This window comes from Pyxicephalus adspersus, chromosome Z (genome assembly GCF_032062135.1).
Source record: "Pyxicephalus adspersus chromosome Z, UCB_Pads_2.0, whole genome shotgun sequence".
Lineage (NCBI taxonomy): Eukaryota > Metazoa > Chordata > Amphibia > Anura > Pyxicephalidae > Pyxicephalus > Pyxicephalus adspersus.
Window position 1 is genome coordinate 19871967 of NC_092871.1, and position 26180 is coordinate 19898146.

At 36.5% G+C, this 26180-nt stretch overlaps 1 protein-coding gene across 2 annotated transcripts in view; it reads right to left on the minus strand.

The window, feature by feature from the left end:
* LOC140343998 (leucine-rich repeat and fibronectin type III domain-containing protein 1-like protein) overlaps nucleotides 1-26180 on the minus strand; it is a 344795-nt gene that overhangs the window by 274381 nt on the left and 44234 nt on the right. For both annotated transcript variants that reach the window (XM_072430902.1, XM_072430901.1), the window contains exon 2: nucleotides 21682-21770. The gene's annotated coding sequence lies outside the window, so the exon portion shown is untranslated. The remainder of the gene's footprint in view (nucleotides 1-21681; nucleotides 21771-26180) is intronic.

The window sequence follows — 26180 nt, forward strand, 5'->3', positions numbered from 1 at the left end:
GGCTACGCATAGCCTAAGACACCACTATATGACACAAGGCCATGGGTCACCAAGAAGCCCGTGTAACTCCAAATGTGTAGCTGAGGAGGAGTGCTGGAAATGCCAGACGTGGCCAACGTAGAGCTAAATCTTATGAGTGGCTGGAACTCCCTCTTCATTGAAATAGCGCTGCTACTACAATTCCCTGCATTAATTGCGTCTATAAAACAGTCTGATGCGGAGCCACGCATAGAGCCCGCTGGTCTATAGGTGCAAGTGATGCCGGGAATTGTAGTAATGGAGCTATTTCAATGCAGCAATGGGCTAGCTGCAATTCATATTTAGGATTCCTTTGGGGGCCAATGCAATGCGAGTTGCTAGTCATTAAAGTTTGCAAAAGTTGCTCATATCCTCTTTTAAAAGAATAGACAGGAATAATTCACATAATTGTCTAATTGGTACCATCCAGTGATGGGCCTGTGACCTCACCCTGTCTCCGTATACTTCTTGTCTGAAGGACACAGGAACTTTGCAGCATAACAGATAAATGTTCCCCATTGTCCTTTAAAACTTTCAGGCACAATATGGTGCTTTAATATATTTGGCATCCCGCCACCAATGGAGACATCGATGTATAGGCAAGCCTCCTTACAGATGAGTTAGTTAAAGCAGAACTACAGCCAAAAAATACATATAAATGATGAGCCTAAAAATAACAAAATAACAAAACCAGTTTTTGCTGCAATATTTACTTTCAATCAAGAGAATTTTCCCACAGCACTACTTTAAACTGGATGTCCTGAGTCTAATGGTCAGCATACTTCAATATACTTCATCTGAGCCTACGTTATCCTGAACTCTCCCCAGCCAGGGCCTGACAGTGAAAAGAGGAGAAGCATCAAAGTAATGAGCCCATCTCTTTGCCACACTGCTTTCTTTTCCAATCAGCACATTTCTTGCTATCACATGAAGTTATTGATTGTATTGCTTCTACCTCTTACAATCCATACCTGCAGGACTGAAGTTCAAATTCAGCTACTTTTTGCATTAAAAAATAGATTCTCCTATCTCCTAGATTGTAAGCTCTTCGGGGCAGGGTCCTTTCCCTCCTGTGTCATTGTCTATATGTGTGTGTCATTTGCAACCCCTATTTAATGTACAGCGCTGCGTAATATGTTGGCGCTATATAAATCCTGTTTATTAATAATAAAAAAAATAAGTGATGTGTTCAACATTACAGAGCTGCATTAATTTTTGTCATTATTATCTGCCTATAGTTTATCTTCAAATAATAATACCAACAAATCATATTTATGTGATGGGTTTTTAAAATACCAAAAACGCAGGGATTTCAAAAAGAACCTCTGTTTGCATTAGAGTCACATAGGGTGGAACTATAAAATCATTTATGATGGAGGCTGCCCATACCAATGAGGAGGTCTCTGTTTTGAATAAGTACCCCTGATATATTTTGTTTTTTTGTCTTTCATGATAGACTGTTACATATGATAGGCTGGCAAGCATTTCTAATGCAATAAAATATTTGTAGCACTGTTACCTTTCATGCTGCTTCAGTTGTTTAGATTTTGGCACAGCTCACTGCATTATTAACAGCACATTGCTATATCTGTGGAAGCTGGGGTAACTCATGTAAAAAGTCCTGCTCAGTCCTCACTCCAACATGATCTATTAGATTGTACAAGAATTCCATGATGAACTTTAATTGCCAATTTCTGATCATAAAGTCACATTCTGATTACCACTTCATTACTTTACTCACCTCCCAACAAAAAGTCATATAGCTGATATCCCCAGATATGGGTAAGCATGCACCTCTCTGCTCCTCCCCTGTAATGCAACATGTGCTGCCTAATATACAATCACAAAAGGGTGAAGTGAATGTCCTGTGTAAGCATTAAGCTGATCAACTGGAGTCTGCACATGGTTCCATTTTTTTGTAACAACAATGTGCAAACACCCATCAGTTCCAGAGCTCTCATATTAGTTTTTGTATGTTGGAAAAAGTTCCAACCACTCATCATACCTACCAACAATTGCAGAAGGATATTAACACAAGCCCTGTTTGATCTATCAAAATTCACCCATTGTTGCCTCTTTGGGCATTTTTAATTGTGTCACTTTAGTGAAGGGCAAAAGCAACAGGTCTGCTTTAATACCATCCTCTCCAGCCCACATACTCCCCATTCCTTCATGCGGCTGCCAGATGTAAAGTAGATTTAATTAGGTGATTCTATTTCTTTTTTCTTGCATAAGCAAAGCACAGATTCACTTTGAGGAACACCCTACATAGCAATGCTGCCAAAGAATATTACCATAAGGTGTTGCTAAGCTGATTAAAGCTTCTGGTTTCAGTTGATGGCATGTCAAACAAGATTTTTTTCTTTTTTTTTACAGAAACCTATTTTTTGTCCCTTATTTTTTATAAACAATAAATCTTATGAATATAATTTGGGATACACATTTTAAGCTATAAAACAGAAATGCCCTGGGAAAATGGCAGCACATGGGAGCCTTACCACCGGAGATCATTGTGTATTCGACAAATAAAACAAAATAAAGTCACATAAATATTTATAAATCTATTTATAGTCTGAGCTGGTTGAAGTGATGATAAATGTGCTGATACATGAGATGAATGTTTTCAGACACATTTTTCTAAAACTGCTGCCTTTGCCATAAAATATAAATAAAAAAGTTTTTATAAATGACAAACAATAGCAAGTCAATTTAAACGGGACACAAGCATTGTTGATTGCATTTATCAAACCTGTCAACAACCCCACTTTTCAAGCAAGCAAGGAAGAATTGTCTAAGTTTTTAATACACTGTCTAAGGAGTGTGGCCCCTGGACTCCCATGGAAGAGGAAGCGTTGATTTGTAAAGGGTAATAGTGGTGATCTCTACTAGCATCATGTGCCAAGTCAATATGATCTGAATGTCTTTTGAAGTATTCTCCTTGGTATGTTCTTGGCCTCTAACCACAATTGCAGAATGTTTGCAGACTCTGACCATTATTTCCTCCAACATGTCTGTGATCTCAGGTAGTCATCTCTCTAATTTATATACTTCCCTTACGTGCAGCCCTTTCGTGATGTCAAGTGCAACAGTTGAGGTTCTCTATACTCCGGAGGTTGAAAGCCATTGTAATATGGGCAACGTGTTTATTAAAATTGAAATCTGGCTATAGCAAAACTATTTAATTAAAATGTGGTAAGTAAAATACATTTCCATGTGCTTTAAACATTTCATCAGATATTTTACCGAGAAGCAATAACATAGTGCTGTAAAATCCAGGGCACTTTGAGATTGGTCCAATAATATCCCAGGCAGTCTAACTTATGAATTGTGGAGGCTCAGGAGACTGGCAGATAAATGAATACCCTATGCCTGTTGCCCCTTTACTGGGGGTTATGGGGTGATGTAAAAACAGATGCTATAGCACCTGTCTGCATGGTAAATTTTGGTTTAATTGTTTTTACTTTAGTCAAAGGATCACTTTAAAGCAAACTGGTCATCCCATACAAATGTGTTATCTGCCACATGCAAGCAATAGGAAACACCTCCAAATGCCTGGAGGTAACAGAGTTTTATTGGATCTGCAAGGCCCTTAAACATTAGGCACTCTAATTCAGAAATACCTATTTGAAAAAAGTATGTTGGCGTTTTGCCACTCCACCTTTAAACCCTTGCATTCTGTAACTGTATGGTATAGGTACAGTGGTACCCACATCCCTAGTCACAAGGGCATATAATGTTTTTAGGATTAAAATGAAGGTACCCTGAAGCCCTGGACAAATCTTTACAGCCCCCCAAGGAATCCCAGAAACTTGCAGAGCACTAAGACATGAAGCTTGACGTCCACACAATGTGCATTACTGATCTTCATAGAATGGTTGGCCTTAGCAAGCAAAAATAGGTTACGGGAGGCTGGAAGAAATGGGCCAACATTCTACTGTATGATACTTAACAGAATGTGCACATTTACCTGGGTGTGAAAAGGTATGTTCAGGTACTCAAGGTGACCTACATTTCTTTATGCCACGTACAATGACAGCTTATCCCAAGTCTAACAAACCAGCACCCTACTAACACGTTCCTGTGGTCATCAGAGACATGCTTTATATTGTCAGAAAAGAATGTTAATAGAAATAGGGCCCTTATCAATCCATATGAAAATCAGAATCACCAATTTAAAAGCTTGATAAACATTAGAAATGTAAGCTGTATGCATTTAAAGCCATCTAAAACTTTGATAAGTCTATCACCAAGCTAGGGAAATACCAGCACCAGAACACAAACAGAAATGAATAAATGTGCTACAACTTGGATATATAAATACACACTGAAATAGGAAGAACTTTTGGACAAATATCTGGTGCTGAAGTTTCTACACTAAACACAGCCAAACTACTATCTAGAAAACCAAAGCAATCACATTCAAGGTGCTCAAAAGTTAGACGCAAAAAATAAATGATTAAAAAACACTTTGTTCAGTCATCAAAAGAAAAGAAAAGGAAGTTTTTTTTAGATATTTTATTGTTCAAGAGAATAGTTTTGTACATAATTTTTAGGAATGTCAAATTACTTATTTGTATATATAGGCAAAACTTTTTTTTAAAGTTTTGAGAGTAAGGAAAGTAAAATCCCTATCATCATATTTCTCTCTAGCAGGGACACAGGCAGCAAATAGTGACATGGCCTCCAAGGGAAAACATGAAAAAAGGTGAAGCGAACATCATTAACGAGCCAATGGTTGACAAAGAAAAAATCATTCTCCCTCCACTACACATAAAATTTGGATTAATGAAGCAATTTGTTAGAGCTCTGAACAAGGACAGTGATTGCTTCAAATACATTTGTGGATTCTTCATTGGATTGAGTACTGAAAATTTAAAAGCAGGAATCTTTGATGGACCCCAGATTCGGAAACTGATAAATTCTTCAAATTTCACAAGTTACATGACTGCTACTGAAGCTTCTGCCTGGCACAGCTATGTCATGGTTGTCAAGAGCTTCTTGGGTAACCATAAAGCACAAAATTATGAAGAACTGGTACAAAACTTGCACTTAAACTTGAAAAATTTGGGTGCTACTATGAGCATAAAGGTACACTCCATAGCCATAGCTATTTGCAAACATTTCCAGAAAACCATGACGATTTCAGTGAGGAACAAGGGGAGAGGTTCCATCAAGATATAAAGGTGATGGAAGAAAGGTATCAGATGTGATAGACACATGATGGCAGACTACTGCTGGAGCCTTCAACGTGATTGTCCTGATCATCAGCATAAAATTTTTCATTTTCATTTTTTCAAAGCATTTTTCAATGACTTTTATGTGATTAGTTCTGTAAATATACTGAATATAGAATATTGACATTAAGTTTTTCAAAAATTTAATTTTGTATACGTAGGCATATCTAGTTTATTTTGCTTACATGCTTACAGTTTATTTACATGTTTCATTAGTTTTCTATGAGGTTGTTATTGAGGTCATTATTTCAAAAGCTAAAGGCAATCTAGCAAAACCAATATCATATTTGGAATCTGTACATCAAACATAACCTAAAATGACTTTAATCTGTTTGGCAAGAAAATGTTTGTTGACCAGTGTTATAGTCTAACCTTTCCCCACTCTCCACTATTGGCTTTACATGAACTTGCTGTGCTTAATTTATAGATATGCCATAGCTGTATTTCAGCAGACCAAAGCCTTTCCCCCATTTAAAACCATTTTATCAGCTGCAGTTTAGGATTGGTAACTAAAAATTATGCAGCCTTACCCCCCAAAAAAATATATATATATATGTGTGTGTGTGTGTAACTATAACTTGTACAGGTAGTGGTGACACAAACGAGGGGTAACATGTCTTTCAGTGTCACACATTTTCTGCGGTTTGTCCGCGATGGTGACCAGTACTATAATGTAGGCCGGACCAGTTTATTGCACACATATCTGTAGCTTGGTTCATGCTGTTGTCCTGATGACAAGGATCAGTCATCGTTCATCTCATAAAACGCACAGAAAACCTTTTCACACACCGGGGACTTTAAACAATCCAGCGTCTCTATGGAAACTAAACATGCATTAAAGCACATTCAGGTGTTTCAAGTGCTGTGTCAAAAAACCTTTCTGATTTCATGTATCCTTTTTATTTTTACCTAGGAAAAAAAAAAAGGTGGGAGGGCGCCCCTCATAAAGTACATATTATCACATTATGGATAGGAAATCATGCTATGGTCTACATGTGAAGCTACAGCAATCAGGTCTAAGTATACCATATCTATACTAACAACCTTGAATATTCTGCTCTAGCAGCTGGTGGGGAGAGATTATAGCAGCAGTCAGCTCAATGTCAGTACATAGGGGCGATCTTTATGGTATACTTATCAGGGCAGCAAATCAGCTTCATAATGGCTGACTTGTTAAAACAACTTACAGCCCTATCCTACTGCTAAGTCTGTGGGTCAAAGAAAGAGAGTGTTGGAGGACTACAGAGCACAAATGATTACTAAATAAAAGCATCTAGTTGCTACCATTCAATACATAATAACTTGGAAAGCCCATGGATAATCTCTAGTTCTGACTATGGTGGAACAGTCAAAATTTTCAAATCAAACAAGAAAAACATGAAAATGTGCAGAAGCATGCCCAAACATAGGTCAGTTTTGGTAGATTGCAAAGGACAGAAAGATAAACCCCTTACATTTAGAAACCAATAAAAATGGAATCTTAAAATATATCTGAAACCTAAGTAACACATGGTAGGCCACTTTCTCCTACAAACAACAGTACCATCAACCACAGATTGAGCAGTGTTCCTGTTCTCCTCCTGCTCGGCATACAACCTGACTGCAAAGACAGAGCTCAGAAGTTGGAAGTAGGAAAAAGCCCATTGGTAGGTCAATGACATTACAAAGCTGATTAAGTTTCCAAATTTTACAGAAATTCACATCCTAAATCTGTGTAGCAGTGTGGAGATTTGGGTGAATTAGCACATGTTGCCTGTTGGGTTTAGTTTTGTGATGAGCGGTTGATTCACAAGCCATGTTAAGGACATTCAAGAATTCAAGAACCATAATGGCCTCCAATGTGACCATCTGCAGATTCAATATATTTAAATGGAAACATCATAGCTTTCTTCCAGGGGTCCATTTATAGATATTGTCATGCAGGGACGTGCAATCCCCTGGAGCCAAAAATCAATTCAGGTTTGGGTAACACATTGAACTGTAACACAAGATAATTACAACTTAGATAAGCCGATTAGCGAGTTCACCTTTTTCCCATCAAAATCATTAAACCTAACCAAATTAACCTAATTTAAAAAAATTGGAAAGTGGTCATTGGATGGAACTACATTCACTTGCTTGTTTGTTTTTTTGTGGTCATTAAAACAAATGGTAAGAAGAATCATCCACATGTGCAATAAAATCTTAAAGGATTTAGGTTGTATCCACTCTATCCCGCTTTTTGTTTTTTTTTGGTGGAGTTGTATTTTAAGATCATTTGATGTAAAAACAAACCCACTGTCTGCTTTTATTTTCCCTGTTTCAAGCAAGTAAATGTATTTACTTTACATCATCAGGACTTGCATAGATGCAAAACAACATTGTTGTCCATACAATGGATTCTAATTACCTACAATTATGTCTACTATGGGAATGTATTAAGTTCGTGAATGCCTTTTGAGCTGCAATGAACAGAAGAACTGAACATTAAATACACAAAGCTAGAAACTGTCATGTACATACACAACTTCAATCTAAAACAAGTTTATTCTGCCCTCAAGAATATTCTGTTTGTTCAAATAATTCAAGTTTATTCTGCCCTATGAAAGGGTTCATTTCTAGAGATTTTAGATTCCTCATATAACTTTGATGAGCTAAACTCCAGGCAAAAAAAACAACTAAATACATCATTGAAATAAAATATATGGCCAAAAGTTTGCGTACGTCCAACCATCACTTATTTAGGCTTAGCAGGTGCTAAAATTAGGTAAATACAACCTCTGAACGACAACACACAACATATTACACTGTGTCATTATTTATTTAACCAAGACCAAGTCAAAATGTTGAAGCAGTGTGTGAAAAATTTAGTACAGCCCTACAACTCCCATTAAACTGGAATCAGGAATGTAGCATCAAGGTGCTATCAATCATATTAACTTTAGTAACTGATCATCAGCATATGTGACCACCTATATAGAACTAGAGGTTTAGGCAGTTTGCTTGAGTGGAGCATTCAGGTTTGTGTTAACACAATGCCAAGATAGAAAGACATTTGCAATGACCCTAGAGAAGAAATTGTTGCTGCCCATCAATCTGGGAAGGTAATAAGGTCATTTTCAAACAAACTAAAGTCTGTCATTCTATAGTGAAAAGGATTATTCACAAGTGGAAAACAGTCAAGACAATTGCCAAAGGTCAGACCGTGTAATGCTCAGAGAAATCGCATAAAACCCAAGAGCTACATTAGTAAGCATGTTAAATGTTAAAGTTCATGACAGTATTATTCGAAAAAACTGAAAAAGTATAGCTTGTTTGGATGGGTTGCCAGGAAAAAGACTTTTCTCTCTAAAAAGAACATAGATTCACAGCTAAGGTTAGCAAAGTTGCATCTGAGGAAATCACAAGACCTTTGAAACAATGATCTTCTCTCATTGAAGACCAAAATGGAGATGCATGGTTACAATGCACAGTGCTAAGTTTAGTGAAAACCAAACACAACATATGAGCACAAACACCTCATAGCAATTGTCAAGCACAGTAGCATACGGGAGATGATTTGGGCTTGTTTTGCAGCCGCTGGACCTTGGCATTTTGCAGTCGCCATGTCAAGCATGAACTTCTCTGTATACTAAAGTGTACTAAAATGTAAGGCCATCTATACATGTGAGGCCATCTAAGCTTGGAAGAATTGGAGTTATCCGACTGGACACCAGTTCCAAGCATACCTACAAATCTACAACAGAGTGGGTAAAAAAAAAAAAAAAAAAAAAAAAAAAAAAAAAAAAAAAAAACAAGATGTTGCAATGGCCCATTCAAAGTCCAGACCCCAAACACTATTGAAAAGCTGTGGGAGGACTTAAACAAATCTATGATTGCCCACAAACCTCAACGAACTGTAACAATATTGTAAAGAGTGATGGACGAAAATTCTTCCACACTGCTAAAGTCATATGGAAAATGATTACTTCAACTTATTTCTGCTGAAGGTGGTTCTACAAGATACAGAATCATTGGGTGTACTTGGCATTGCGGTCTTATTTTTGGTAAATAATGATACGGTGGAATGTGTTGTGTTTTGTTTTACCCAAGGTTGCATTTCAATTACTTTCTTTTTCACATGACTATAATATATATATATATATATATATATATATATATATATATATTTATGTCAAAAACCTTAAGGGTTGTTTCAATGTTTCAAGAATGAACTCAAGTTCAATTTCAATTCAAGTCAATCTATTGATTCTATCTATCCAGGGAATAACACCATAATGGTGACATAGCCTCTCTTTTACTACATTAATAATTAAACTTCATATTAAGTTATATTAGCTTGAATTTACACAAATCTACAAAGAGAATTTACACAGCAACAGTGTTATATAATACAGAGCAACACAATGAACTGTAGCTGCTCAGACAAACCAGCTCAGTGATTCATTGGGATTCTGTAGTTGCTCCTTAACTTCTCCCCCTAATTTGGTGAAGTATAAGGAAACGACTAAGGTAGTGCTTTAACACTTTGGGCTCCATTAATGAATCTGTGCATCAAAGATTATTATTATTACACAGTATTTATATAGCACCAACATATTTCGCAACGCTTTACAAAGTCCATAGTCATGTCACTAACTGTCCCACAAAAGGGCTCACAATCTGATGTCCCTACCATAGCTATATGCCTTTTTTTAATACAGTCTAAGGTCAATTTTGGTGGAAAGCCAATTATTCTAACTGCATGTTTTTGGAATGTGGGAGGAAACCAGAATACCCAAAGGAAAACCACACAAACACAGGGAGAACCTGCATACTCCATACAGATAGTGTCCTGGCCGAAACTTGTGACCCAGGGCTGCAAAGGCCAGAGAACCACCGTGCTGCCCAATTTTCCCCAAAAATCTACCCATTTGTAACTTTGGATTCAATTATAAATATTTATGTATAAATTATGTATCTACAATGTGTAAAAAGATAGCACACATTTTCTGATTAAAACCAATGTGAAAAATGTGTACATTTTGGGGAAAAGTTGGATAAATTCTTGCTGAAAAAAAAAAAAATCATTTGAGACCTCAAGCAAAAAGTATGTTGGGAAGATAACAGTAAGACTATCAAGGAACTTGAAAATAGAGAAACTAGTGGAACACTTTAGCAGCCAGTATATCATCTTTGTAAGGAATACCTATCAGCTTGTTCCTTTATTATCTGTATTGCAAAAACGAATTTACAGCTTTATAATTTACATCATTTTAGATTTCAGAATAAAAACAAAAAAGTGTGTATTAAACAGATGAAAGCCAAAATGAATTATTATGCTACAACTATCCAGAATATTCACAAATGGTCTGCTTTTTTTTTTTTTTTAATTGACATTTTGGAACCCAAGGGGAATTGATGGGTAGACACCAATGGAAGAACCCCACTAAAGGTCAACTGAAGAAATCAACATGGCAGTCATTAAAGCCAAGCCTCCTTGGTTTCAAACAAGTCGGATTGTGTAAACCAGGATGCCATAGTTTAAAAGTCTGCGTGGTGTGCCAAACAATTTCTTTGGCACTTTAAAAAGGAATTTCAGTAAAATTCAAGCTCGTAATCATCACAGCTGCATGTATAGAATAAATCAAAAGCAGAAACAGTGGTAGGACGTAGGTTTACTGTATAAAATGAAAAAGTGAAAAAATGTAATTGTCAGTTCTCCTTTTTTTTTAAGAAAACGTACACAGAAAGATATAAAGGGATCCTGCTAATGATGCATGGGGACGAACAGATCCACACGTCTACCTGCACCATTAAATAAAATAATTTCCGCAGTGCACGTAGATCACGCCAGGATGGCGGAAGAAGGTATGTTTCATCTCTGGGACAACATTAGCCTAATTACAATCTGAAGTCTAAGGGAAAGTAGGTTATCTATCCCGTAGGTGTCGTTCACTTACATACTTCTTATTACATCTGAGAATCTCCGAGGAGAAGCTTCACCTACAGACAACATGGATGCTGGAGGTCAGAACCTGACTTAAATTTTATTTAACTGACCAGAACGACTAAGGGTTTATTTCTGCTCTTAAAGTGAAATTCCAGATAATTTTTTCCCTTTTTTAAGCCTTGAATAAAATGGAGAAATAGAAGGCTTTTAGGGTATAGCCTTCATAAATTCCACTAAAAAAACATTTCTTTTTATGCCTATTAGATATATATCCTCATTTCTTGCCTTCATGCAAATGTTTTTACTAGGACAGGAAGGCCAGTGACAACATTATCCATGTATAGAAGGGCCACTAATAGCGTTGTCGGCCCACTAGCTCCTACCACAGCATGCATGTGGCTTTATGGTAAATGTAGTGTGAGGAATACCCGTCCCATACTGTGTTGTTATGGAGCTGCTGCTTCTTGTCTATTAACTCAACATAAATAATGGAAGGAGGTCATTGACTGTTTCTAAAAAACAAAAAAGATATTTTATGTCAATTGGTAAATGAAACAATTACAATGTTAGATACTGGCACACACAAAAGACCAATATTTTTGATCTGGCTTGCCTTCTGCTTTAAGATCCCTGTACTTACCCATGCTTACCGGTCAATAAATGAAATGGGTAGCTTGACTGACCAATGGTGGGGTACAGGAGACAGGCCAAATAGACGACTTCTGAGCCCATTTGATTGGATTTGTTTAGTCTCCGGATTATAGTTGAAGCTGCCCTGCTAGCCTTTAATTGCTGTCACTTTATAAATAAAAGTACTAGACAATACAGAATCTATGATAAAATCCCTATAAACGGGACTGCAGAAAGATGCCGTCATACAGTGTAGTGTTATAAGACTTTTCTACTACTGCCTTCTCACTGCAGTACACAGCAAGCCGACACACATAGACATTATTTACAGGATGGACATTAAAACCAAATATCAATAAATCGCCCCCTGTAGCGTTATATACACCTCGTTTTAAGATAGCCCAGGGGTATCATGACTATTATGTTTATGCAGGGATTTGCTACATATATTTTTATTTTTTTGCATGAGTTTTGTGACTTTGGTTTTCTTTTTTTATTAGAGGTTATAACTTTTGATGTCATTTGTGTGCCTAGTTTTATTACAAGTAGGTTATAGTCCTGCACTTTACTTGTTCCATTAACTCTATGGATTTTATATTTTGTACTTAGGGCTAAAAAAAATAATGCCAGTACACTTATCACAAAGAGTAAGGTGAGGAGCCCTTTTTAAAAGCCTATAAAAACCATTTCTAGTGATATATAAATATATAAATTCTGGAAATTATCGAGATAGAAGTATAATTATTATGAAGGTGGAGTGGTGTAAAGCAATACTTTTTCACATATAGCTGAATTCCTAGCAAGCCAAAAACTAAGAACTATCAAATGCTATTTTTGAAAATATATTTTGTTAAAATAGTAGCTTACTCTCAATTGGTTTTAGAGAAAGACAATAAAACTGCTAGAATGGCCCAGTCAATCACGCGAATTGATTCCAATTGAAAATCTATTGAAAGAACTGACGATTTCATCTGAGTATAAGCCGAGGTACCTATTTTTACCTTGGAAAAATTGATTGACTCGAGTATAAGCCGAGGGTGGGAAATGCTGCAGCTACTGGCAAACTTTAATATTCAAAATAAATACAAATAAAATTGCATAATACGGCCATTACAGCCATAATACGGTAAACCAATACCATAGTGAGAATTTAGTGGTTAGGTAGGAATACCAGAAACCAGAAACCTCCCTGGCGGCATGATTCTGCATGGAAAAAGTGGCTGAAAGCAGGACAAAGTGGTACTGCATTCAGCCACTGTAGCCCCCTAGCGTTCTAATTCTGTCCGTATTTCCACGTAAAAAAAGTGTTACATTTTTTTGCATGGAAATTTATTTTACATTGTAGGCCTATAATTCTTAGGCATAACTATGTCCAATATTTAATAATAATATGTCCAATATTTAATACATTTAATAATAAACTTTAAATAAAAAAAACACAAAAATCTGTTAAAAAAATAATAAAGGATAGTTAAACATATAATATACCTGTACAGTGGCATGTATAATATATATATTAAATATATATTATATAAAGATTTCTTTGTATTGGACTCAATACAGCTATTTTGTATTAAATCCAATACAAAATTGTTAGAATTTCCAGCCACTCCTCCTGTCCGCACCAACGCATGCACCAACGTCACCAGGAAACCCCAGAGATCGTCTCTGCATTCGCAGGCTGAAGACAGATTATCTCAGCTGTCACTCAACTCTTTGAGCATAGTGATTCAGGCAAATCGTGATAACATGAAAGAATGACTCAAAACATCCACCTCAAAGACTATATGTACTGGAGTCAAAGGTTAGAGAGGCTGAAGGACGCTCATTAAAACTGGTGATCTAGAAATTTACTGCACTATGAATTATAAATGTTTACTTGAGATGAAGGAATTTAATATAGAAAATATTCTGCAGGGGAAAATGTAAAAAACGGAGCCTACTAATGACATAAAACCAATGTCTTGAAATCCAACAGCCACAAGACATTCTAAAAATGGCATCTTTAAAAGCCAGGTCTATCTAACAGGTTTAAAGCACCTATACATGTTTAAAAATATTCACTTTTTTTAATATCTTTGGGGATGTTAGCATATGTGTAAGGAATAGAGGAGAAGATCTGAACTCAAATGTTAAAGCGTACCTAGGCTCTGGTAACTCTGTCCTTTAAACTGTGTACTGCAATATTAGTCAGTAGAAAATACATACAATAGGAATTCCAGTTATTTTCATCTATTCTTCATGTCATAGCTAAAAGGTATCATGTCGGGGGAGGATTAAGCCATCACCGAAGCAGGCTTCTTTTTCAGGGGCTCCAACCTATGATGATACCATCCTTATCCAAAAATCAGAAGCAAGAGAGGGCAGGACATATCTATAATCCACACAGGTTCCTGTGTGACCAGAAAAGGTTGGAAGAAGGAGTTAGAAGACCTACTTGGGGACCCCTTACCCAGTAATATCAGATACCAGTGGTATTTGTATTAGTTCTGAAAAGTGAAGATTCACCACTTCCTGGAAAGGTAAATATTAAATATCCTTTTATATCATGCTTCTAATGTATTTGTTTTATTATAGCAACTGCATCACTTTATTAGTCATCACTTCATAGTTTAGGTGGACATTAAAAGACTAAATAACTGAATTTCTAAAAGATCACGATACACACCAGAAGTATGATAAAAAGCAATCCTTGAATTCCAACCAATCACCGATGCCTGGACTGAAAGATGCAACATAGGAGAAGAAAACATGAATTACTACACATGGACCAGGATTTCAATAATGTCACTCAGAGAGCGGACTTTAGTCTATTAGGTAAATATTGACTGTCTTTCCATGGATCAAGAATTATAAAGGCATTATCAAGGTAAGTACCATACTTATACCTGTAAGTGCAACATTTATATTTCCAAGCATGCATTCATTTATTATTTCAACCAACAAATATATCTGATGTTTTTTAATTAAGAATTGGGCACAAGCCCCCTTTAAAAAAAAGTAGATATCAGTTCCAAATTTGTAGTATTTCTGTATGCAACCGTTCACAAAGCAATGATACGTTATATCTCAGGCCAACCAATTGAGTATCAGAAAACAGAAAACTGAGCAGAGAGCCAATAACAGGCATTGCCAAAACTCCAATCATGCATGTTATTAAATACAGTTGCAATACGAACAATAATGTGCGTTTCCACAGATCCAATCATCCATGATATTAAATAAAAACACAGTGAGACTAGGAACAATAGCAGGCACCACTAAACCTCCAAACATCCAGGAGGCTTTGAGACATATTAGATATAATATTGCTTAAAACCCAACTCAACCCAGAGTTCTTTATTTTGTGAAGGTAAGGCTTTTCTAGGAGAATGATGGAGCAAATCTCTGCTGTAGCCATTGTGCCAGCTGGGTAGTGCATACACTAATATGGAGCAGAAAACATGAATACTAACACTTTTCTGCGGCAGCCTGCAGCATTCCAAGCCAGAAGGGGCACACGTAAAATAGGCTAGTGGGAAAATCTTCCTGTTGCTACCCTTGACAGCTATAAGAAATCAGTGCAGGATACCAGCCCATGGGAGTTCAGCCTGAAACATATCAGTTCAAAATGAACTATGCAAACATTCTTATGTTGGTATCAAATACTTAACATTTAAATGGAAACTCAAAAATAATACATATTTTACCCCAAATCTTTTTCTTCCTTGTTCGGAGACTCATTGGTGACTACATAAAGAGATTTCTTTTTTATCCAGCTGTACCATAATAACAAGTTTGCTGATTGGTAACTTCCTATATAAAACATATATGGTCTAATAAAGTTTCAGAATTGTTCATCAGTCATCAACAGACAGCTTTTCCCTTTGTTAAATGGGATGACCATTAACTAGGACACTGTTTTTCAGGGTGTAAGTCCACCAATGCTGATTTCAGACTTAAACTGCATACACATTCTGGGTCAGTGATTCAGAAAGTATTATGTATTTGAACAACACCTATCTAGGGCTTGTACGTAGTTTTTTGAAGCTTTTCTTTACACCCCATTGTACCATTTTGGACAGCAAAATAAAAATTGCTTATCTGTTTTTATATAACAATACTAAAGAGAATGAATCTGTGCCAAAAGCTATCTATTCCTGTTCTACTGCTTTCATTTCAGATATCTTCTATGCCAATAATCCCCCAAAGCTTTTATATATTTTTCCCAGACATTACTGTACCTTACATTACTGTACCTTTTTCCCAGACATTACTGTACAAAGCCATACCAAAGAAATTAGGAGATACTCATTTTTGCTGCTGCCCGCGTTATCTTCTGCTTAAATCAGCCATGAACACCTCCAAGAGTGTGAACGTTCGTGGTTACCCACAGCTCTTACTGGTTAATCCCATTGTAACGTAATTTGTAATAGGTTGTGGTCAGTGGAAGTAACCAGGAAAACTGTGGGGAGACTAACACTCCATGAAGGGCATGTTCTATGTTCTTTGGCAGAAAAAAAAATTGTTAAGTGGTAGGGTTGTTTTATTTCTTGTAATGGAAACCTATACAGTGTACGGTCATAGTAAACCAGCTAATTGCCTGTCTGTTTCTAGTCTCAATAGGTATTATTAGGTCATTGACCCCGGACAAGCATGTAGCAAGTATAAGTAAAATGAAGTCATCATGCCTGATCTGCTTATTTGTGCAAGGCCAGTAATACAGAAATGATGGAAGTTACAGAATGAACATGTTGGAAAATTAAGTAGCGTTGGAAGCCTCCAAATTTCTCTGAGCAGAGGCTTCCCTTCATATCCAGATGATGTATAAGATAGACTTATAAAAAACATTCCAGTACAAAAGAAATGTGCTACATTCTCAACCAATCAGTGTCCACAGTGAAACGAGTATCAGTAGATAATGATAATTTCCTTCCGTGCAGTTTAATAAATAAACATAATATTGTACTGATAAAATGAGAGCGCACTGCCTGCTGAAAGAAGAGGTTAAGCTGCTATTTAGAAATAAAGCATTAAAAACTATTTATTAATTCAATTTGTCCAACTTTCAGGCCGCCGTGACTCTGATAGATAGCATGGCCTGTGATAAGCACCATAAATACGCACAGTACTGAACAGAAAATTATATTTAATATATCTCAATTTACTATACGAGGCTGCTGTAACAAACAGCCCACGTTACTGCAAAAATGATGTAGAGATAACTCCAGTCTCTCGTTATATTGCAAATAAACACTGATACTTGGATGTAAGTATAAGAATCTCATGGACAAACCCATATATCTCTATACCCTTTTGCCTTATAAAGAAAACTCTGTATGAAAACCCTCTAATTAAGGAGAAGATGGATATATAGCTTTGTACCAATTGTCTTTCTGAAGGAAATAAACTTTCAAAGGAATTTTTGGATGGCCTGGCAACAGGAAATGGTGGTATGCTGGAAAAGTACAAGCTACCGACACAATGCTTAGTATAGTAAAACGTACAGGTTCATGTTGAATTTTAGTTGTGCTACAGAATTCCAAAATGAAGGTGTGTAAAGCCGAGGCGAGCGACTGTAAAGCTGACCCGTGGCTTTATTTTGAATGGCTAAAATGGAATGGTGGCCAAGCTATGGATATTTATGCCAGTAATTTTGTTTTTACAAACTTTAAACTAACCCCTACATCTGTAGCTGTGGGCACTTTGAAGACACTCACCAAAGATCACAGCAGAGACAGTGAATGCAGCTCAGCTTGCATGGCTACAAAAAAAGGCTGAAAGACTACCATGTTACTGCTAGGAGGCAAAAAATGAATTGAGCTACTGAGTTCAATGCCTTCTGTGATTCTGCTGGCAAATTGATCCAGACTGCCCATACCTATAGAGGTCAGTAAGGAATTCCTTTCCTTGTTGCTTATCAGGAATATGGAAAAACTGAAACAAGGAGTAGACACCCATGCATCACCACAAACACAGGGTGAGAGATCATTATACAGAATTTTCAAATCTTGATAATCCCCCATTAAAACTAAGTTATTTGTCATCAGTAGGGAAAATTCCCCTTACAGTGATAATCAGAGCCTTATCTTTACAGACAGCTAAAAATTTCACTGGTGTCCTGAAGTTGGCTCAGGTGGCCTTGGGCCCAAAACTAAACATGTAAAAACAGATAGGAGGTAAATCAGTCACAGTTTAGGGAACCTCTAGTAACCTTTGGAGAAACCCTAGGATTATACCCTAGAGTATATTTCCAAAGAATACAGTTCCAATAGCATAGAGACATTTTTTTTTCTTAAATGTTAATTTGTTTATTTGTTCACGCCAATGAATATTATGACTGCGTGATTTTTTTTCCCTGCGAAAATAACTTAACTATTAAATGCATCAATTTAAGAAAAAGCACCACCTCCTTGTTTTACCTGCTTTTAGATCCCCTATAAAAGATCGCCAATAATGCAGAACAGAACCAGAAAAAATGCTTTTAACTGACTTAAACACTGAAAATACTGCATACACTTATGATATACCATATATGTGCTCAATGTGAAATAGATAGAAAAAAGAAATCTGTATTACAACTGTATATGTTATGTTATTGTGATTTTTCCAGCACACTATTGTTCCATCAAACAAAGCTTTTATTAAAAGATAAACCCACAGACAATTGCAATGTTTCCAAACCACATTCAGTGAGATTTACATTAATAAAAGTTAAAGTGGAACAATGGTTTATTGACAGACAACAAATCTGATGGCTCTGTTAAATGCACCAACTGTACTGTTGTGTGCGGGACTTAATGCTTTTAAGAAAATATACAAACAGAACTTATCTCTGAAAAAACAAGGTTGCAGACACCTATGAATAACTAGGCATGTACATTTCAGTGCTTGGTTTAATATAAAGCTCTTTGGGTGTACAAAGTAGACTCAGAATGATGGAAGTTTTGTTTGGAAATGCCACTGTGGTATCTTGAAACACCCAGAGCGATCTGAAGTAGACCAAAGTCACGGAGACCATGGTCTGCTTTACTGGCCAGCTCAACGCATATATCTGTTACAGCAACACTTCACTAACTGCTCACATACTAACAGATTCCTCATGACCATCCTCAGGGACTGTCAGTAGTCGGGACCAATGAAGAGCAACCAACGGAGGATCCTTCATACCCTGCTCTCATGACTGTAGTCTTCAGTACAAGAAATGTAGCACATGGATAAATTAGGTTAGCATAGCTAAACCTCTTATATAGCAATAGCTTGTAAAATGGACATAATTTAAAAAGTTTGTACAAAGTTCTCCCCTTCTACGTAATACAAGCATTTTCCAAAGGTCTTCAACTGCAGGTTAAAAAAATAAAACGTGAATAAAAAAGCGTAGAAGATTGAATAATCATCTGCTTATCTTCACTTTGCTGTAGTAAGGCCAACAAAGTTCCAGCCTGTTGATTGTTTGGTCCCAATCTCCAGCTGTAGCTCCAGCCACTAAGTTAAGACCAGTCACGTAGTAATGTTGGGGTCATAGAAAGGAACCACAGTACGTGGTGGAGAAACAAACTTTGAAGTGTTCAAAGTAAAGATTTTTGGACATATATAGCTCTTCAACTTTATCAGTTAAACAGGTGGAAGAAAAGTAAGCAGGTTGTACTGATTTCCATTTTTGTAACCCAGCAACAGAATGGATTTTTACTCGTTTCTATAATACAAATCATGACTTTTCAATAAAAAATTGCAGGAAATTGTCACATGGTACAAAGGAAATCTGCTTCAAAACTCCATATGGCACATCAGGCATTTAGACAAAGAAAAATATTAAAGCGTAAATAGGAAATCCGGACGTAAAAATAAGCTGTGTACACAATGTGATATAACGGCATGGAAGTAAGTATGATCACCGGCTCTACTGGTATACATTCTACTCTGGGTTCATGCTGCAGAAACAGATGGTGCATGTGCGTGTCCTAGACTAGAAGTTCAGTGATTGGCAGGTGTGAATAAACACAAAGTACACGGGAGGAAAAGGAATCATCACAGTCTGTTTTACTTGAATTTGCAGATGAAGGTGCAAAAGGCTGGGAAGGCAAGCACATGAAGTGTTTAATGTCTTTATGTCAATATTTGAATTAAAGGTCAGTTAATGAGTTTGGTCGCCTGAAACAAGAACTCTGGTCTGTTGATAATAAGTTGATCCATCCTTAAAATTCACATTTCATATGAATCAATAGGGCATACTACAGCAAACATAATCTAATTATTTCGAATAAAAATAGTACCTCTCAGTTGCCAAGAACAAAGAAAAAAAATTCCTAAGCTCCATCATGATCCAAAGCCCACGCAGCGAAGCCAACATGTATAAAACCACAGATAGATCCTGCACCACCTGGTGTACGAGAGAACAATATATACGATATGTACAACAACAACTATAACTGAACCTTATATAGGCCTGGGGCAGACAAGAATAAATAAGGAATGTTGCTAATAAATATTGCATACATACTTATTGTAACAAAAAAATGTCATGCAGTAAATCCAATCAAATCCATGCAAACATTACATATAAAAATATACAATAAGTACCTCCCTCCCTTCCCCACCAACCATCTAAACAAAAAAATTAGCCCAAAACAGCTAAAAGCAATTAGGAACAAAAACAACCTACAACACAGGGTCCTCTCTCCAATATGAATATGCTAAAAAAGAGCTTGTAAAAAGAAATGCAATAGGAAAAAGCCTGTCTCTGGGAAAAATTACCATTGTTTTTACCTTTTAAAACAAGACACATTTACCCAAATTTGACTGACACAGAGCCACATATGTATTGCCTTGCCAAAGGAAACACCTGCCACCTCTCTTCTGAAAATAATATATTCTTGTGGAGGTGCAGACTTATAAAAAGGTACGGCGGTAGATGTTGTTTGACCAAGCTCACGTGGTCTTTATTACCAGTGGGTGTATCTGTCATAAAATATTTCACAGAATATTATGTTTTCAATAAGCAGACCATGGGCTTGCTAAACAAATACACTATGAGTGCACGGCGCTATGCTCGGAGGAATGGGCCGTGATAAACTATTATTTAAACAGTTTATTGATAAAAAGAGTCATAAAGGACCCATTTGACCTAGGACATGTAGGTCAGCTGGTGGCATATAAAAGGTATTGTAAGAGAAAGCTTTTTATATAGGGTGAGAATTGCAGAGCTGCATAGCATATAATTAAGTTTTTTATTTAGAAGGACATTTTGCACCTATTAATAAATTGTATTTATAAAGCAACCACACATTGTAATTAACCGCAAGGTCCACTATACTTTACTTATACTTTACTAAGTATACTTTACTTATACTTTAAGTATGAGGTCTCTTCCCCAGGAATGCCTGAGAACCCATAGGGACATAAGATCGGTGGTGATCAAACCCAGCATACTTTGGTTGTAGCTGCAACTTACATTATGGAGTACAAGGTTCACCTCACCTATGCCATCCTGGATCCCTCAAACTAAACAGCCATTAGGCCTTGATATTGGCTCCAATTACAACCCCACAACCCAACTATCCATGAAAATGTCTAAGTAACCAATATTATTGGGCCCCAACTTATTAAATAACAAGGGCATAGTTGTGGAACCAGAATGCCATTGGAAAACTTTACCTAAAGTTTTATAGCCTCAAAAATAAATCAAATAAAATTTATCATAAAAAGGAAGTGATATCTTATCCAGAATACCTTAATATTAACAGAGGTTTATTTAAAATAAAGGATTCATACAGCTTTGAAACATTAATTCCAGATGACATCAATCTACTTGAAAAAAATGCCATTTAGAATACCCACATGTAAAAACCTTATTTCTTCAAGGGTTTATTTCATAAAGCTTCCAAGCTTTTGCACGCAGAGTCCTCTTACCTTTATATTCTTTACTGTATAGACTAAGTTATTCCACATATTTTCATTTTGCCATATCCTCAGAGGGTGAAAGGTTGCAGCACATGTTTCTAAAAAATAAAGTAATAAATAATATTAATATTTAAAAGAAAATACATGGTAATAAAGTTAATTGGTAATTATGTCAAACGCATAACATGTAGGCCTTGTCAACTTGTTTATTAGACATTCATGAAAGTGTTTTTTCCAGAATTTCATTGCATATAAAAATGTCAATAAACTGGTAATCCTTCTCATTGGGCCTGATTTATTAAAGTTCTTCAAGGTTGGAGAGAATACACTTTTTCACAGTAAATCTGGGGGATCCAGCAAACCTGGAATGGATTTCTTAAAAGTCATTCGCTATTTGTTGGCAAAAGTTTTAAATCCTGGACCAAATCCATTACAGATTTGCTTGATCACCCAGTTTCACTGTAGAAAGTGTATCCTCTCCAGCCTTGGAGAGATTTAATAAATCAGGCTCTCTGAAGCTTATGGGAGTGTTTGAAATGTCAAAACAGGCAGCTGCTTTTGGGTCAGTGCTAAGATGCCAAGCATGTTATAATTGGTCTACTACTCAACTGCTTCCATAGACATGACATGGAAACAAATGAAGAAAAAGAAACAAGTTGTGTTTGCTTTCTATACTCCTCCTGTCCCTGTGTAAGACCACAGATGTGGAAAACCACTCCTGTACCAATTTGAGAATTGAGAAAATTGCCTCTGGCTTCTCCCAGGATGCCTAGGGGCTGAGAGCAACAAACTGTCCATCGGAATAATTCCTTACACATGTAAAAAAAAACGTATTCTCCTTTCTAAAGTGTATGTAAACCCAATCACGAAAATCCCACGAAGACATCAGCATGTTTATTTTATAGTAAATATTATTTTTTGCCATTACACTATTTGTTCAGGTATTTTCTATTGTAGAGTGACAACATCTCTGTCATCCCAATCAATCTCCCGTCTTCCAATTAAAACCGTGGTCCACTCTCAGGAAACGTGTCTTCAAAAATGCTGCAACGAGCCTGGAGGATATCAGAAGCACCAACATTCACAAATGTATTATGAAAAGATTAAACAAGTAATTCTTTTGGTAAAAATGAACTCAGCAATCATTTATGATACACAACACTTAAGCAAACTGTTCAGTTAGGGTTTACATCTACTTATTATGGGTCCACAAGTTCCTAGAGAGTGCTCTAATATGCAAATTTAATTAAGACTTCCATACTTTCCTTCTGTTTTATCTCTGTAAGGAATGGTCTGAAGAGTCAATAAAGAACGCAGGAGGAAGAAGGGGGATAGTTTGCTTTGAACTTATACCGGAGAGCTCATAAATATGTCATTCTATGTGCCAGTATGCAGGTATACTTCAAAGAAGAACACGGAGGACTACTGTTAGAGCTTATTATATGGAGTTGTTCACCGATTTCACCATTTTGTTTCCTGTTTACATCAATATTTTACAATTTTACAATATTTTACATCAATATTTTTCGTACCATATTGATTTGAGCAAAAATTCTAAATACCGTTTATTATTTTAAAGCAAAGACCATGTCTATATACGAATATAAAAAAAAAAAGATGGGAACAGCATAGAATGGAAGTGTTTGAGGCTGTTCTACATAAAGATTTAAAGAGTGTATGACAAGAGAATGAGAATTGTGTGTGAATGGCCCTCGAATGTTTTACCCAGTGTAGAATTTTGCAAATAGCTTTGATTTAGAACTAAACAGCTCTGCCATTGGAACCAATTGAGAAGTTTTTATTTAGATTGCAGTTCTTTAACCAAAGAGATCTTCAGAACTAACCACAGCACATCCATGAGGCTTAGGGATTCTTTATGCTAGAATACAAAAACATCTTCATTTGTGTCTAGGCTCCCTGATGGCACTGCTCATTGAAATGAAGTTGATTGGAGGAAATACGGACAATGCCGCTGCAAACCTTCATAGCTGACCTGGAAATAAGGAGGCAGGTGAAGGTTTAATCTGTATATTTATTATACTGCAAACCAACGTGGATAATTTTTGGTACCCTAAATACTGTAAACTAATTTGGCATGGCAAAGAATATCATTCGTCCACTTGTGACTTTGGAGAATTCGGCAGCAATAAAGAACGTCTGGAATTTTGGAGATAGGGACTAATTGATTTAAAAGGGTTGGGTTGCAGTATATGGTAAACATTGATTCCAGACGAAAGGTCAAACTATCCAAGAGTTATTAATAATAAAAAAAATATGACAACTGCAGTACGTTTTTTACCATCTAACATGGTCAGTGGGTGGATAGTAGGGGAATACGTACTAAAACCTAAGATGTATAGGTTCATAGCTCTCTTATTGTCTCACATCACCAATCCCCTTTAAACTTCCAAAACAAACTTTACCCTTTCTTTAAACTGTATACAAGATGTGGTGATTGCTATTGCTTCTTCTAAACTTTAACATAATTCAAAAGAAAAATAAAAGTATGCTTTTTCCTAGAAGTCCCATTTGAGGAGATCCAACCCTTCCAAAACTACGATTTTTTTGGTTGCAAAAGTGGTGCCAATCCAAGAAAAATTGGAGCACGGGATATCTGACACAGGGTCCAGTAAACTGTAACAAGCACCTGTCACTTCTCTTTACTTGTTTTCTCTCAACGATAAATTACAGCTCTAAGAAAGAATGGGGTCACTTGGCAGCTTTTCTGTTAAGTTTCAACGTCGCAGTGTAGCCATCAATATAATGTCTAACTCAATACAGAAGCATTACAGTAACGAATCAAGCAGGTGCTGAAACTAAATCTATTTATTTGTTTTTAGCACATATACACTTTTTTCTGTATACATCCTGTAGACTTGATTAATAGGGTAAAACGAGGAGCAATGTAGACACGGAGTTATGTTTTGCAAAGCAACCAATAAGACTTGATAGTTGAAGTTTAATCTGATTATATGGCTCCTTCCCCACCGCATCAAAATGCCAAGTGCAGGCTATATACATAAAACCTGTTTTTGCTATATACTCCATGCTTCTCCTTGTATGAGGTCAGATAATGGTGCGAAGGAGTGGCAGGGTGTTGTATATTGTTCCCTAAAAACATAACAGCACCCCACCGCAGTTTTCATTTTCAAGAGGAACTAAACCTGCGATTACTAACCTATCCCTGTTCCATCACAGGACACCTTCTTTCCCATAACTCCCACACGGGTTCATTGATTCCTGGTATGTACAAGGGAATCCAGGATTGCCAAGTTTCTCTGCCAACCAACGTGGAGCTGTTCATGTGAAGCTCAGCAAAATTTGACAGCTAGGCAGTGATCAGGCAGGCAATTATTGTAGAAGGGACATTCTCTGCCCTTTCTGCAGTAACCACCTGCCTGATTTGCCCATGTGTAAAGTTAGACATTAGTTCCATGTTAGAAATTCTCAAATGCAATCAGTGAGCTAGTTCCTAAAGGGAGTTATGCAAATGTTAAATCGCCTTAATGGGTAAGTTAGTCAGCCTGGAATAGAGTTTCTTGGAAGGCTGCTTTCCCACTTTGAATTGTTAAGTCTCCATGATTGAAATAACTGAATGCCAATAAATGAAAATGCCAGGAAAAGGGCAGTATAGCTGGGAAGGAAAGAGACAAATCTTGCAGCATGCTCCTAAGGATATGCAACAGGATTCATCTGGATTGTTGCATTGTCTAATGCACATTGCTGCACAATGCACAGAAGCCCAAGCTGTCCACTGAAACCAGAGTAAAAAATTTCAGTAAAGAACTGGAGCCTGTACAACTGTGCAAGAAAACGCTGAACTCCAGCCTTACATTTAAAGTTCACTTTAAATTAGGATATTAATTAGGAGCAGTGAGAGAAAAACACTGACAGGTTACATAGGTTAGTAATCATTACCAGTTACAGCCCTTTGCTTTTTAAAATACACCTATGTGTTTTAAAATTGCTAAAAATGGATTTGGTTTGTACATAACAGTCTCGCTGTAATTGCTTCTTTTGCAGTCATTAACTTTAAAGTAGATGTAAACCTTAACTAAATAGCATTTAGTTTGCTAAAGCATGTGTCATAACAACTTTTTTTTCTATGGCATTTCTCAGGAGGATTTTCATATAGTGACAACAGTGGGCTTAGCATGCACGTTAAAATGCCCATTGGTACTCTCCATCTATAGCCCATTTGATGAGCTATAACAGGTTGTGGCTACACAAGAACTTTTATGGCAGAATCACCAGATAATATTACAACAAAAAGTGCAACATTTTGAAATTACATTAACATGTAAAAGATTATAGGAGATATTATTCATTGGGTTCATATACATTTTAATCATTGTATGGTACTTATGACTTTTTCAAAAACACTTGTGGGTATTTAATCTTGTGCTTTTTGGCGACTAAAAGCAGTGATGTGGGAGCAGAACAGAGGAAGTCATAATTGAGCCACACTGCACAGGTTTTTGTTCACTGGGTAAGGCTTTTTATCACAT